The sequence below is a fragment of the Emydura macquarii genome, unplaced genomic scaffold, assembly GCF_026122565.2.
Source record: "Emydura macquarii macquarii isolate MOO-44397 ecotype Brisbane River unplaced genomic scaffold, CSIRO-AGI_Emac_v2 contig_1363, whole genome shotgun sequence".
Taxonomy (NCBI): Eukaryota; Metazoa; Chordata; order Testudines; family Chelidae; genus Emydura; species Emydura macquarii.
The window spans coordinates 19,927,404-19,941,970 of NW_027131500.1; the positions used below are offsets into that span (position 1 = coordinate 19,927,404).

The 14,567-nt window shown below is 40.4% G+C and overlaps 1 protein-coding gene across 1 annotated transcript in view; it reads right to left on the reverse strand.

The window, feature by feature from the left end:
• Positions 1-14,567, reverse strand: part of TLR2 (toll like receptor 2) — a 147,314-nt gene that overhangs the window by 96,183 nt on the left and 36,564 nt on the right. Inside the window, exon 3 of the transcript XR_010920505.1 lies at positions 11,333-11,415. The gene's annotated coding sequence lies outside the window, so the exon portion shown is untranslated. The remainder of the gene's footprint in view (positions 1-11,332; positions 11,416-14,567) is intronic.

The window sequence follows — 14,567 nt, forward strand, 5'->3', positions numbered from 1 at the left end:
ACTTTAGAGCTCTCAGTCCTGTGATTGGATACATGTGGATGGACTCTTATTTCAATCAACAGGACTCCACAGAGACTTAAGAGATCCACCCTAAGGGATCTGTTTGAATGTTTCTGTGGGTCTTTTAAATGCCAGTCTTTAACGGTTTTTTTGCTGCTCCTTTGGGTGGCCACTTATGGTTTCACCTTGGAATACTTTGCTGTCTCACTCTCTTTTTTTTTTATTTATATTTTATTATTCCCCTCCTTACCCCAAATAAGAAGAGAAAAAAGACAACAACAACAAAAAAACAAAAACAAAAAAAACCAAGGAAAGGAAAGAAGGTAGGGAGGGGAAAGGAGATTAGCATCTCAGGTCTGGTCTACACTACAGACCTATAATTGATACAACTATGTCGCTCAGGGGTGAGAAAAGAAACCACACCCCTGAACAACATAGTTATACTGACCTAACCCCCTGTATATACAGCGCTATGTCAGTGGGAAAGCTTCTTCCACAGAAACAGCTACCACCTCTCAGGGAGGTGGATTAATTACACTAATGGGAGAGCTCTCTGCCATCAGCGTAAAGGGTCTTCATTAAAATGCTACAGCAGCATAGCAGCGCTGATACAGCGGTTAAGTGTAGACCTGCCCTCAGATTCTACCCTCCAGGAATTAATCAAAGATTTCTACAAATTCAGAACAACTCTTTTCAAATTTGTGTGAGGGGAAGACTTTGCTCTTTATTGAGGTAGAGTTACAATGGCTTATCTATTTTAAAATGATCAGAGTATGGATAACTTTTGAACACATACATGACCATTGAAAGAGGTATAAAATGGATCACAAGGCCTACCTGAAAATCCCTGTTAGAACTATTTAATAGTGCAGAATAATTAAGGCCCTTTTGCTTTGGGATTTTATTTAAAATTTCCCAAGAATTTGTCAGTGTTTATTACTAAAATTTAAAAAAAATGGGTGAAAATTGGTGGAAAAAATTAACTTCATGGTTTTCTGGGTAAATATCAGGATTAATACTGGAGGATTTGTCCAGCAAGAGAAGCAGACCAAGCTCTGTGACCTGGGTCTGCTCTCCAGGGGCATGTCCATCCCTCAAACAGCACTGAAGGGCCCAGCTGTTCACAGGGGCTATCACTGGGGACAATAGTCACAGGGTGCAGCCATCGGTAGGAGCTAGGAAGTACCCAGCATGGTGGGGTGCTAGATATCTGTGGGGCAGTGAAGGGGTTCCTGGTGGGATGGGGGCCAGTACTCACTGTGGGGGGGGAGAAGGTGAAGGGTACCTAGTACTTACAGGGTGAAGCTGTGGCTGTACTCATTGGCAGTGGTCTCGATGCTGCCACTCTGCATCTCCATGATGTAGAAGTTAAGGAAGTTCAGGTCCACACCAACCAGACATGGCAGCTTCTAGTGCCTTCCGCTCCCTGCAGGCCTGTCGTTGCAGCGGTTGAACAGTCTTGACTTTTGGGATCTGGCTCCCTGTCAGTCTCACTGCATATTTTCCCCTGCTGACCAATAGCTCACCAGCAGTTACCCTCTTCTGTCAGCCACACTGTACTGTCTGGTGGGGAGACTCTACACGTAGGAACCACCCCCCGCGCCCAGAGACTGGACCAGTTCCCTGCTTCAGAAGGAGCGAGAACACTTGGTATGTGTCATCTCTCATTTCAGGGCAAGGAGTTCCAGCACTACCAAAATTTGGGTGCGGAGGGGGAGAAGAGGGAATCAGTAAAAAAACAAATGATGGATTTTGTACAACCCAGGACATTTTCAGTAAAAATCAGTAAAAAACAAAAACAAAAGGCTTTAAGAATAATTAAAATGGTAAAAACAACAAACAAAAAGCTGGTATTTCTATTTCAGATATGTTGTTATATACTATGGCTATGTCTTCACTGACGGCGGCAAATTCGCCGCCATCAGATTGACTTATCTGGATCGACTGAGCAGTCAGTGAAGACCCGCTCAGTCGATCCAGAAATTGACGTATTAAGACCACCTTCTCAAGTGGTGTAGCGCTGCGTCGACGGGAACGCGGCTCCCATCGGCGCAGTGCAGTGAAGACGGCGTGCAGAACAGAAGCACAGAAGTCGAAGGGAGTTATGCAAGTTTTTTGTGTAGTTTGCGTAACTCCGGTTGACTGCTGCCGAATCTCCGAGGTAAGTGTAGACCAGGCCTAAGACTTTTACATAGGCAAGAAATATCAACAAACATAACAGGATGTTTTAAAATAAAACATTACTGGGGTTATCTAAGAACTTAACTAGGAGACTATTTTAGCATCCATTCTTCCAAACAGTTACAGAGGGATTAGATTACACTGTCATATTTCATCATATGTATCTTTAAATAATATAAATATGGGCCTGTTTCTCAAAGCCGCTGAGCACCCAATACTCCTGCACTGAGAACATTAGAATCTCAGGATCAGTCCCTGTCTTTTATTACTGACACAGAACAACATGCACAATAATCCAAGTTTTTCCATGTGAAAACTAGAAAAGCCACCCCATTATTTCATACATTCAGAGTGTATTTTTCCTTGCAGCATGGAAAGTTAAACATTTTATTATCTATTGCATAGAGCTTGTTTTGGAAAGGGTAAGATCCTGGGGCCCCATCCTGCATCCCATGCATACTCAATGCTTCCACTGAAGTCAATGCAGGACTGGCCCTTCAGAGGAATATTTGAAGACAAACTTAAAAAGAAAGTGGCTGATACATTGCAGAAGTTTTCTTAAGAATTTCCTCAGATTTTATAGGGCTTCTCATGAAATAGGTTGGCTCCCTTCTGTGCCATGCCATTATTACTTGAGTACCAAATAGTGGACTCAGCACTGTACAAAGGGAACAATAGGCAGATGCCACACAGCTCTACCTATGCTTCAGAACATGACAGGAGCACTGTCACTAAACCGATCCAGTGCTTAAATGGACCAGCTTCTGGATGAAGAACAGCTGGCTGAAGCTGAGCACAACAGTGGAAATTATGCTGATTGGCAGAGGAAAGCACTTTGAGAAGTTTGCAGCCATGGTGCAGTCTCCATTGATGTAAGATGCACAACCACAACTAGTCAATTCAGGCCACAGTTTAGGAGTACTCCTGGTTTGCTCATTGATACTAAGCACTCATGTAATAGCCATAAGATTGTCCCAATCATGTTGCCTTTGAAAACAACAGCACTGACTTTAATGAGAGCACATGTGAGTACCAAATCACTTGCCCAGGGTCACACTGAGTCAGTGGGACTGTGTGCTTGGGTCACATATTGACATCAGTAGGATTACTCTCATGACAAAGGAAGTAGGATTTAGACCAGTGTCAAGAATAGTACCCATATCATTTAATTCCTATTTATTTCCCTGGTTTAACTGTGTGTCTTGCCATTTTAATGGCAACATGTTACTATAACGATATCATTCACTTGACCGAAAAAGGAAAGGTTCAGGCAGCATTTGTATTATAAAACCTATCATCAGGGGTGCATAACCCAGCTATTGAAAATCCAGTTCAGTTGAAAATTAGCATCATAAAGTCTCAACCTGGGAACAATCTTCTCCATATGTTACACAAATCCATTTAATCTATTTCACCATTTTTACTTTTTAGGAAATCATTTTGTCTGACTATAACTGGAATTCATTGGTTATGTCAGGTAAAAGAGATTCAAATAAGTAGCTAAAGGTCATGCAGAACTAGAACTTCTGATCAGCACTGGATCATGTACATTGTTTATAATTAGATTTCTCACCTGATTTGTTAGGTTTCTAATTTAGCTAACAGGATTATTTGCAAACAAAGGAAAATAGGGATTCACTTTCATATTTTTCAGAGGAAAAGTAATTTTCTAGACACTCTTGTACTCTTCTAATTAAAAGGAACATTGTTCGGCAGTCAAGTATGCAGCTCCCATTGCTACGGCTTCCATAAAAATATTTGTAAAATATCAGTAGACAACAATGGATTAATTAATTAATGGAAAATAATAATACTTGATGTCTATTAAACAGTTTTCATCCAAGTTTCTCAAAGTTGCTTTACAATCGCCCTCATTTTTATTGGTCAGGGAAATGAGGTCCCGACAGGTTAAATAACTTGCTCAAAGTCAGGCAGCAGCTATTTACAGAATTCTGAAGAGAATCAGATCTCTTGCCTCCAATTGCTATGCTCTAGGCACTGGACCACAGCATTCTGAATGGCTGGTGGGTAGTACATCAATGCTGCCATTTTATCATTTGGAGGCATAATAGTGACTAATGTTCTCTCTAGATTACTTTTTCCTGTGTGTGAAAAAGTGACTGCCCAAACTCAAATTTAAAACTTATCAGCAAAGTCTCTTGTACGCTCATTTTCTTCCTTTCTTATTGTATATCTTCTCTAATTCCAACTACCCTTTTAATTTCATTCATTCCTGCTCCTTTCTACCCCACTCCTCATTTATTCCATACCCTTATATTCACCATTGTCTCCTCTCCACCACGCACTCTCACTTGCCCTTCCTTCCTCCTCCTCACATATCTTCTGCCTCATTCTCACTGTCCTTGTATGAAAAAGAAAGAGAACATGCATGAGACAATAATATATATTCCAGAAAACAAAGATACCTGAACAATTCAAAACTACCTAAAAATCATCTCTTCCACTCTCTCAGATTTCTCTATACTGCCCATCATCATAAAGTAATGGGCTTCTCCTCTGCAAGTGGTTGGGCTACCGGTGTGCACGGTTAGAGAGAGAGGCTGGGAAATGGAAACTGAGCCCTTGTCTACTCTAGGGAAGGTTTGCCAGTACAACTACAATGGTGTAAACTGTCCTAGTGGAAGTACAGCTTACACCAGCAAAAGAAAGTGCTTTTGCCAGCATAATTTATACTGGTTCCCCAAAGCACTTTTACAGGTGTAAGTGCTTCTAAACGAAGGCTTTTGCTGGTATAGAAATGTTGTATTAAAAAACAAAAAAAATCACCCTTCACCACCAGTGCTTTATTGGCAAAAGTTTCCATTGTACACCTGCCTTGAGTGTTCTTGAGGTGGTCAGGGCCATCTGTTGCCAGAACTCTAGGAGAGGCAGGCGCTGCTGTGTGAGGCTCTGATGGCATTAATATGGGTTGAATTTTTCCTTTAAATATCCCTGATGTTACAATATTATATAAGCACACCCAAACTGCAACCTTTTCATAGCAAGCAGAATAATCCCCATGTACCCCTAAGCAGACAAATATTAATATTAACAGTGCTACTGTATTTTACTCTAGTTCATAAGGATGTGTATGTTACACTTAAGCAAGAATATTAATATTGTAATGAACCACTAAACTTGATGGTACAGAAAAAGATAGCAGATTCAGTTATCTACATTTGTAGCACTAAAAAAAATCCCTATTTCGCTTAAAAGCCAAAAGAAAGACGACAATGAATGTCAAAGGAAGATCAGCACCTAAAATATCAACATAAATCCAGGGGCAGAGTTAAGGTTGGTTGGGTGCTGGACTGGTCATGGAGAATATTTCCATTTAATCCATTGTTCAGAAACATTGTTAAAATTAAATACTGGAAATCACAACCAGTTTTTACAGAGTTTGATTTTGTTTTCACAGATGTGCTTAATGATGCATTTTCTCTTGAATTACATGAACAGCTTTAACTCATAGGCTCTGGAGACCGCAGGGCCAAAGGGCCATTGTCCCCTATTTTTTAAAACCTGAACACGTTCATGGCTGGGAGGGAGTATGACGCAGCCTGGCTAACACCCGCATCCTGTTCTGCCTTGTGCTGCATCTTGTGCCTTCACCTGCTAGCTGCCAAAACTGCTAAAAGAGGCAGCTCTTCTCAGTGTCAAGGACCACGTGGGTCTGGGAAGCAGGACAGATAGCTTCACAGCAGGGAAAATAAGGTAAGGATCAGAGTAGAGGAGGCAGGGGCTCTGGGAGGGTCAGTGTGGTGGGAGGTGCTCTGTCGAGGGCTCTGAGAGCAAGATGTTTTGGTTGCTTGGCCCCCCTGCTTTTGCAGTCCTTCCGGTGCCCGTGCTTTAACTTTAGCAACATTTTGTTTTGCAATATCACAATAAAGGTGCATCCAAAGCCTTTAATTTGCATGGGAAGTACACTGCATGCGTTAGGATCCTAAATATATCCCTAACTATCCAGGGGAAAGTAATCACATAGACAAAGCATTTCGAATATCAAGGTACATATAGTGCACTGAATGATCAAGGCCAGCTCTACAAGTTGTGCTGCCCTAGACAAACAAGCAAGATGTCCATGCTAGCCATCCTACAGTCATCCACACAAAGAGTTACTGAACGTTTTGCTGTTCTAACCGCCTGTATGATACAGCCAACCCTTTTAATAACATTCAGAAGTACATGGAACTTCCATATCCAAAATGGTTTGGTTCAAAATAGCTTGGCCGTGTGACAAACATGGAATCCTTTAGCAATGGAAAAACATGCCCCAATGGGCCTCTGAGTAGTGGAATAGATAACAGTGAGGTTTATTGCAACCTCTCATGAAAAGAAGCCCAAATCTGGCTTGCAATGAAATGCAGTGTTTGGCTACCATTCCTGACCTATTTGTATAACAAATCTAATATAAAATTCCCCTCCACTCCCAACCTCCACAAACATAACCCCACAAATAACTACCCAACCCATGTATACAATGACTAACCCAAGACAAAAAAAAAAACCTGAAAAAACCAACAACCCAAAAGCTGAAGATGAGTGCTGTGTAAGCTTGTCTCTTTCACCAACAAAAGGTGGTCCAATAAAAGATACTACCTCAGCCACCTTGTCTCTCTAATGTCCCAGGACTAACACGGCTGCAAGCAAGACAAAAAGGCATTAGCAGATGAAGAAGGGGATGTTTTAATTTAATTTTTCCATGGGGGCAGGAGGAGAAGGGCTAGGTTGTGGGATATATATAGATATATGCGTATATATTCATGTACATATTGGACCCCATCTTGCACAACCGCCATTCATCCTCTGCAGTGTACGCAGACACAGTTACAGTATAACTCCCCTCACGCACTCACACACTTCATCTTATACCTCTCTCAGCCCCGCTGTTGCCCCCCTTCCTGCACCCACCAAGTACATGCTGCATCCCGTTCCCCTAAACACCCACCCTGAAAACTGTCAGCTATCATGCTCATTTCTCTCTAATTTCTGGGGGAATAGGGCAGAACAGGGGGAACTGAACCCCAGTCTCCTGCATCCTGGCTGAGTACTCTAACTACTCAATAAAAGAAAGGCACCTGCTCCGCAGTTATTAGAAACTCAGTTAGGCACTCCAGGAAAGGGTTCATGGATGTGAATCTCAATCAGAGGGAGGCACCTATCTGGTCCAGAATTAGCCTCTTAAGTCTCTTTAATGGCATGGCTTAGGCAAAACATCCCTCCTGAGCATTTCCTATTGGCTAGCTAAGGTGGCTCCCTGCTCAGCATGCTGGCGTTTGTGGATCCCATTCTTAGGTGTCTAATTCTCCTCATGCATTGTATAGGGCATCTAGTGCCTAACTTGGGGCTGTGGATCCCACTAGGAAGCAGGGTGCCAAAATATTAGGCGTTGCAACACTGAGACTATATTTCTGTTCTGGATCTATCCCCAGGAGCCTAAATCCCATTTTCAAACATGATTTGGGCAACATTTTACCCATTATCCCCAGTTTACAGACTGAATAACTGAGGCACAGAGTAATTAAGTACTTGATTAAGGTCAGAAAGCAAGTCTGTAACAGAGCCTGGAAAAAACCCTGAGCAATTGGACAAACAATTCTAATCACTAGACTAGACAAACTTACTCATAAAAAACAAAAGTTGGAACAAGAGAATCACCTGGTATAATAAACTCTAAAAAAAATAATAATTGAACACAGAAAAGTTGTCTCATAAGAAATTATAATGCACAACTGTTAATCCAAAAAACTTACTGTGTTAATGATAACACTTTTTGAAAATTGAGATGATTCAGGAATCACAAAACAATATTAAACTTTTTGGGGTCATTTACAACCCACATTTTTGGTGCAAAAAATATTAGCATATATTCTGGTTGTAGTCAGTGGAAGCAAGATGCACACAGCCATATATAGTCAGACTAGGGCTCATCAGTACTGGAATGAGGCTAGGGAGGAAACAAAATAACTGAAACCCAGCATGATTCTTTAGCTATGTAGGGGTTAAACTCTGAAACCAAAACACAAAAGCCGAAAATTCATAGTTAAGCATTAAACTTCCCATACTGAGACACTATGGGGGTGCCACTTTAATGTTCTCCATCAACACCTGTTATACTCAGGTAGGAGAAGATTAATCCTTCACTGACAATTTCCTTGCTTTTGTGAGTTTTCTTCAGATACTTAGCATCATCTAAAAGACTTTTTTTGTTATGGGAATCGTGAACCACATGAGAGGATAAACCCCATTTGGCTGTATGGCTGCGTAGGTGCTGTTGGATGTAGAACTTGCATCACAAAGCACACACCCTGTTAACAGAACTATCAATCACTTCCATTTACTTTGAGGCACAAAAGTGAATTTACTTAATGAAGTTACACTATTTGCCAGGACTTTCTCTATGTAAAACAATTTTTAAAGCCTATTGCTCAAGATGCAATGGATAGGAAAAAAAGTTTTGATTTGTAGATCTTCATGGATCTAGAGGAATCAACCATTCAGAAAAGGCATGAAAGATAAAAGATCATTTAAAAGCTAAGGGTTTGTTTTTTTTAATGGAAAAGCCCAATTTTGATAAATTTGGCAGTCCTTCCCAACACTTCTGTTCCCTTCACATACTGAATATCCTAATGTATTGTCAGCTTCCAATAACTCACGTTGAGTTGTCCTTTACTCTGCAATTGTCTCAGTGAAATCAGTGGAGCTTTTTGTAAAGTAAGGGCAAAATTTTCAAGAGCAGGTATATGACATAGGAGCCTAAACCTCATTTTCAAACTTTTAAAGGTATTTAGGCATTGTTCTGCTCAATGTTGCAAGGCTGAAGGACCAGATTTTTAAAAGATGCCGATAGGCACTTAGTGGGATTTTAAAAGGCACCTAACTTTATCATTGGGAATTAGGAATTTACATGCTTTTGAAAATCCCACGAGGCACCTATCTAAATCTTTAGATTTCTAACTACCCTTAAAAATCTGGCCCTAGATATCTAAATCACTTTTGAAAACAGGACTTAGGAGCTTAAGTCAATTTGCTAATCATTTCATTAAGATGCATTACTGAATGTGTGATTGTGAGATGCAAAATAAGCTGTCCTATTTATATCTGTTTTGTGGACACGTCAGTCAGGCAACCTCGGTAATTTTTAAATTATGTTTTAATGTTTAAATTATTGTTGTCCCTTTTTGACCCGACCAGCTAGTCAAAATTCGGAACCCTGAGGATGTTCCAGTTGCAAGAGGAAATTTTATCAAAGAAAATATCAGACTATCAATCTTGGTGTCTTTTGGGGGGAAGGGAGGTTGTTTTTTGTTTTGTTTTTTTTACAAGGAATGTACAAAGTGCTGTGTGTCTGAATGCAGAAGGAACCAAGAACAAAAGGAACAGTTTCTTAGCTTACAGCCCCCAAGCCACTTAAACCTTCTCTCTAGCTTTTCCCATGGTCATACTATGAACACTGGCTACTTCTTGGCTTTCTTTCCAGTCCTTCTCTCTCCGTTCTTGTCTGTTCTCAATTTCTGTGTGATCCTCTTCCCCCACATACAAAACCCTCCCAAAGCAATACTCAGACAAAAGTTCCTGGGCAGTTTCATACACATCTTTTGTTTTAGGTGAGGTGACCCTGCTTAGACCCAGTAAACTTAGAAAGCATGTGGGATACAAAGGCTGGGTCCCTTACAGAGAGCTCAGCCAGGGTTGTAACACATTTTAAAAGACAGGAAAAACATAAATCTCAGTATTTCTGTCCTCTTGGCTGTATCCCCAGCTAAGGATTTTTTAGCTGGATCTCCTGAGTGCCTATATGTCTCGGTCTCTCACACGCATTCTCTCTTTGCTATTCTCAGGAAAAAGAAATCTAGATGATCTAGAACTGCTGCATTCAGTTTGACATCTCGTTCCCAGAAGGACATTGAAGAATCAGAAAACATCAAGGAAAAGACAACACCATTTACTAGAGGCTTTGCTAAGGAGCAGGAAGCTTTTTATGTCACCAGAGGTTGTGTGGGATTTTCTAGTGCTCACTGTTGGCCTAAATTTGCTCCCATTGAAATCAGTGGTAAAACTTTATTGATTTCAGTGGGAGCAGAGGTAGACCAAAACTGAGCACCTTTGAATATCTGACCTTTATAGACTAGGGTCATTTAATTTGGAAAAGTCATAAGAAAGGTACCATATATAACATAATTAATGTTGCAGGTAAGTCAGGTTGGCAGCTCTTGCTTACCCTCCATGAAATTAGCAGGCAAACATTTACAACAGATCATGAAATCATGTTTGTGCGACATATTACTGAACTACTGAAGTTACCACTGTAAGATATTATCAATGCAACTATTTGATTAAATATTTAAAGTTAATATAAATTAGTATGATTAAATAAAGCAATAGGCACGTGTGTGTGAATCAGAATAATATCAGAAGTTACATTAGCTAGAAAACCAATTACTACCACTGTTTCAAGGCATAAGATGAGGAAGATAACCAACTGATGTCAGGACGAAATCCCCCACAGTACAGTGCTGCACAACAAGTTAGATGCAGAGCTGGTCTAGGTTTTGTGAAGCCCTATGCAAAGCACAGCATGTGGAACATTTGCAGCACATTTTAGGGGGCGATGATGAAGGTTTGGCAACTGGGTGTGTTGGAAGTACATTAAGGGATAGCAGGATGTTTATGTCAGGTGGGGAAGAATCTGGGTGTTTCTTGTTGGGGAGCCACAGAGGGTTGTGACAATTAGCAACGGTGGTTGTGAGTGATGGAGATGGGTAAGAGTGCTGATTACTGGAAAAGCAAAGGGTTGGCCACTGAAGATAATCCTTCAAGGCGAGGATGGTGAGAGTCACAGCAGACCATCAAGTGTGGAAAGCTGTGGGCATGTATAGGTCACGTCAGGCAATCTTACCAAATCCGGAGTTGCAGCCAGTTCCACCCCACCAGTGACAGTCTTAAATGCCAGGCTGACATCTACTGCTCGGTAATGTCATATGTGTAGGGAATGAGGATGGCAGTGGGAAGGGGGGGAAAAACCCACCACTACATTACCTTTGTAGTGTGCTCCAAATGTGCTTGAACTGGCACTGGGGGACCATGTGAGCACACACTTGGCACATGCTTAGGGCCAGCTTTGGTCAGGTGCATTATGGGAGTCTCTTACCTTCCTCTGAAGCATCCAGTGTAAGTCAACAGACAAAATACTGTACATCTCTTTAAATCAATTCTTGTTTGAATTGGCTGGTCCTGAAAGAAATAAAGGAAATAGTAGTTACTTGTCTAAACTTTGCACCATATCAAAGAACATTAGGGTTACCTGAGGACTGGAAAATACTATGGTTTTCAGACAGAACATAAAAGATGAAATCACTACCAGCTAGTTAGTTTTACTTTAATGCTAGTAAAGATACTAGAAGTCATTAAGGAATAGATAAGAGAATTTTCATTTTTGAAAGATCTTCCTCAAATATACAATCCTTCCCTCTCTAGGAAATCTCCTTTTGGGAAAAAAGATGTGTTAAAAAGTAACTGATACTCATACTGATTTTTTTATAGGTTAGGGGTGCTTGTATGTCAAATTTCACTCTGTAGGATATTTTTTTGTCCTAAAAAATACAGGTTTTGTAATTGAAATATTAACAAACTCTCAAACTACAGAAATGTTGATGCTACAGCATATTATTTTAATAAGGAACTACAGTACATGTCTGCAAAATGTAGACTGTAGAGCACATAAATGCAGGGTATATTAATAACAGAAGCGATAATGAGGCTAAAGAAGTTAGTCTATAATGTATAAATGTAATCAGTGTATTCATTTGTTTATAATGGAACAAGGTATTGTATTAAAAAAGAACAAAAATTGTTCTTTGCATTGTTTGAAACCAGTATCTCTTCTGCTGTATTTGAAGTGCAACTTATTAATTAGTTCTAAAATACTAGATGTGAATACGCCAATTAGTGAATTTCAATTCAGATAAAGATACAAACACAGTAGTTACTGAATTTGATACATATAGATACATTATTGGATTAAGATCCTCTATATAATATGAAATAGAGTAATAGAGCTAACAAGTTAACATTAACTCTTATCTCTTCCGATAACTCACAAGTATCAGACAATCATCATGTAATGGCAATCATAGGGCACTGATCTTGTGAAAATTGAGTTCACAGCAAAACACAGCAGAGGAATTCAAACAACAATTTAATCAATATACTCTATCATTCTGCAACACAATTAATCTGCAAAAGAAGATAATACTACTAAGTAATAAATCAACTCGCTACCTTAAATCTGAACCTCAAATCAGCTATGTGGTTATTAAGCCTCTGATACGGGGTAGCAGCCAGATGATTATAAACTCTTTTCAGGTTCCAATTTAGTTACGGTTACAGGGTTAAACAATGTACTCTCGTTTAGTCCTCCAACTGGCCAGATTAACCATTATTTGTCACTACACTAGGCATATGCACCCTGCTGGTTGCTACTCTCCAGTGCCAAGTCATCTGTTTCCCTGCTACTGCTAGGCAGTGGCTGCTCCATTCACACTCCAGACAGCTTCCTTTCAAGTGAGCATTACAAGCTCAACAACAGACCTCATTGTTGGAATTTCTATTTACACCTCCATTTTTTGTTGCTGAGACTATGAAAGGAAAGAACAAGAGATGGAGAGTAGATGGACTGCTAACACTGGACTAGAAGTCATCAACCCACAGCTCTTTGAAGTTATCTGCATGTAAACATAGAAAATATACAAATATGTGAAATAACTTGGTGGTCTCAGTTCAGTTCCCAGTGGACACGTGTCTGTATTACAAAAATCATCATCACAAGTGGCAATAACTGGCAACCTTGCCCTATGCTCACAAAGAATTGCAGTGTATTTATTTGCCCAATTCCTATTGATTCTAATGGGATTTGGCTGGATAAATCCCCATGTAACTCTGAAAATTTAGGGGCTTGTGGGCAGTCTCAGCACAAAGGTGAAAAATTAAACAAGCATTCAGATAGAATGTGATCCTTTCAGACCAAAGGTGAAATACATCAGCAGGTCATTGTAAGAGAAGCTCACGCTATTGCTGCCATGTTGGACCTGTTTCTACAGTTGAAATCCACCTCTGTGCAGAAGGTCAGTTCTAGGTTTATGCATCCTACGGACAATTCAGCAAAACATTTAAGCATTTTTAATTTTGAGCACGTGTTTAAAGTCCATTGATTTCAATGGCATTCAAGCATGTGCTTGAGTGCTTTGTTGCACAGAAATGGATTTAAGCACATGTTTAAGTGCTTTACTGAACTGTGGCCTTACAGGGGATTTAGATGGTTCACAGACCTTTACAGGGGTAAATTAGAAGTCTTCAGCTTCTGGGTTTTAGCTCAGCCCCTTTCGTGAGCTCTATATACTTAAGCAGTTTACAAAATAAACTGTTTTTATTATTAACCTTTGACTCTGACATGCCATTTTAATGCTAACTCATAAAGTCAATGGGATTATTCACATGAGTAAATTTACATGTGTGTGTAAAGCTGAGCAGGATTGAGGTCATACAAACTGAACCAATAGGGGCAACATAAAACTCTAAGATAAACAGACATATCCAGCTCAACCTCACTGAAACCTGCCCCACTTACTTACTTACACACTTGCCTCCAATTCTTTACCAAAGGCACAATCTCCCATCTTCACTGCTGCTCTTCCACTTGAATTCATCTCCCTGGTGCTAACCTATCTTTCCTTTCCTTTCCTTTCCCATTGCCTCCCTGCTGTGTTCTTCCTTTGGCTCTCATTCCACCCAATCCTTTCCACATCTCCAGGCTCCCACTCCAACTCCCATGACCTCTTGTTTCAATGGCCACTCCCCATGAGTTACTGCTTCATATTTCAGCCCCATCCCCTGCTCCATCTATCCTCTCTCTTTTCCATCAGCTCTCTTCTTCACTCCATCCATAGCTGATATGGGGCATTCTCAGATTCTCATGATTTCCTATCAGTATGCAGCATTCTCACAAATTTTGGCCTTATTCAAAGTTGGTCACCATCTCCTAAAACCTTCCATAGGACTGAAGCTATGTTGCCACAGACACCATTTCCCTAAGGCCTTGCTGGTGGAAGCAAAGTTTCCCATAAAGAAGGTGCCTATCTCCCATGGTTTTCAATGGGACAGAAGCCAGGGAGCTGTCATCAACTATGGCACTGTACAAAAAACAGACCAAAAAGACAGTCCCTGCCCCACTTAGTTAGTTGTCAAGTGCTTTGAGATCCTGGGATAAATATATGTGCAGAATATTATTACTGAATGTATTTATTACTGTACCAGATGGGATGTCAGTTCAGCCATTCAGCTTGTTACCCTGTCCACCACTCTGCCATTTTCCCCCCATTTGTTTAAAA